The sequence below is a fragment of the Petaurus breviceps genome, unplaced genomic scaffold, assembly GCF_028583685.1.
Source record: "Petaurus breviceps papuanus isolate PSGF00001 unplaced genomic scaffold, PetGlider_PUasm1.0 181, whole genome shotgun sequence".
NCBI classification, from domain to species: domain Eukaryota; kingdom Metazoa; phylum Chordata; class Mammalia; order Diprotodontia; family Petauridae; genus Petaurus; species Petaurus breviceps.
The window spans coordinates 6,754,695-6,755,783 of NW_027185784.1; positions in this window are offsets into that span (position 1 = coordinate 6,754,695).

Here is a 1,089-nt window from a genome sequence, read left to right on the forward strand (position 1 = left end):
TAGAGTCAAGATGCACTTATCGGTTGCTTTCAAACATTAATTGGTCACTGTCACTGTCGGTTGATTATACATATGTCTCATTGCCCTGCCATTCTGAGCAACTGTGGTGGTTCTGGTTAGGGTAAGAAATTCAAATGTCTTAAAAGTAATTTTCCCTTCTAGCCTCCTCAACCTCATTTATCAATGGAAATTTAAAAAATAAGTTTATCATTTTATGATCAATTATCTTATAGTGAGTATTATCATCAGTGTATGTTTAGCACTTTGATCTACAGGGTTTAAACACAGTGACTAGAACACAGTAAATATTTAATGGATTTTTCCCCTTAATTACTTTTCTTCCAACAAGATGAAAGTGGAGTACAATAATATGTCCAAATTCACATGTGAGAAAAATGTAGATGCATAGAATTCATAGATCTACTCAGCAAAAAAAAAAAAAAAAAAATTCAGAGTGCCACAATGACATTCTTTCTTTACTGTCCCTCACTCTGCCCATAATTTGTTATGTGAGAGTATGGCTATTAAAGGTGCTATTTGAGCTAGGGTACATTGGGAACTCACAAATACACTTCCTAACCTTCTACCTACTCAGCCACATTTCAGAGATATTAGGGAATAATTATGCTCTTTACTCACATGTTAAAAACATAGTTTTAAATTTAGGAGCAGCTAGATGGCACAGAGCACTTCAGGCCTAAAGTCAGGAAGACCAGAGTTCAAATCCAGCCTCAGACATTTATTAGCTTTTTTACTTTGGGAAAGTTGCTTAACCTTTGTCTCAGTTTCCTCATTTGTAAAATGGGGATAATAACAGCACCTTCCTCTTATGATTTTGCCAAGGATCAAATGAGTTAATCATTTTAAAGCACTTAGCATAGTGTCTGGCACATAGTAAGCACTTATGTTACCTATAACTATTATTTAATTTTAAAAATAACATATATCTAAGAACCATTCTGGTAAAGCAAACACCATGAGGAACACTTCTTTATAACATACTAGTTACTTGCCTCAAAAGGAATGCAAACTAATAAAAATCAAATGGGGTCAATCTACATTTTTCTGCACAAAACAAATAATCGGTGA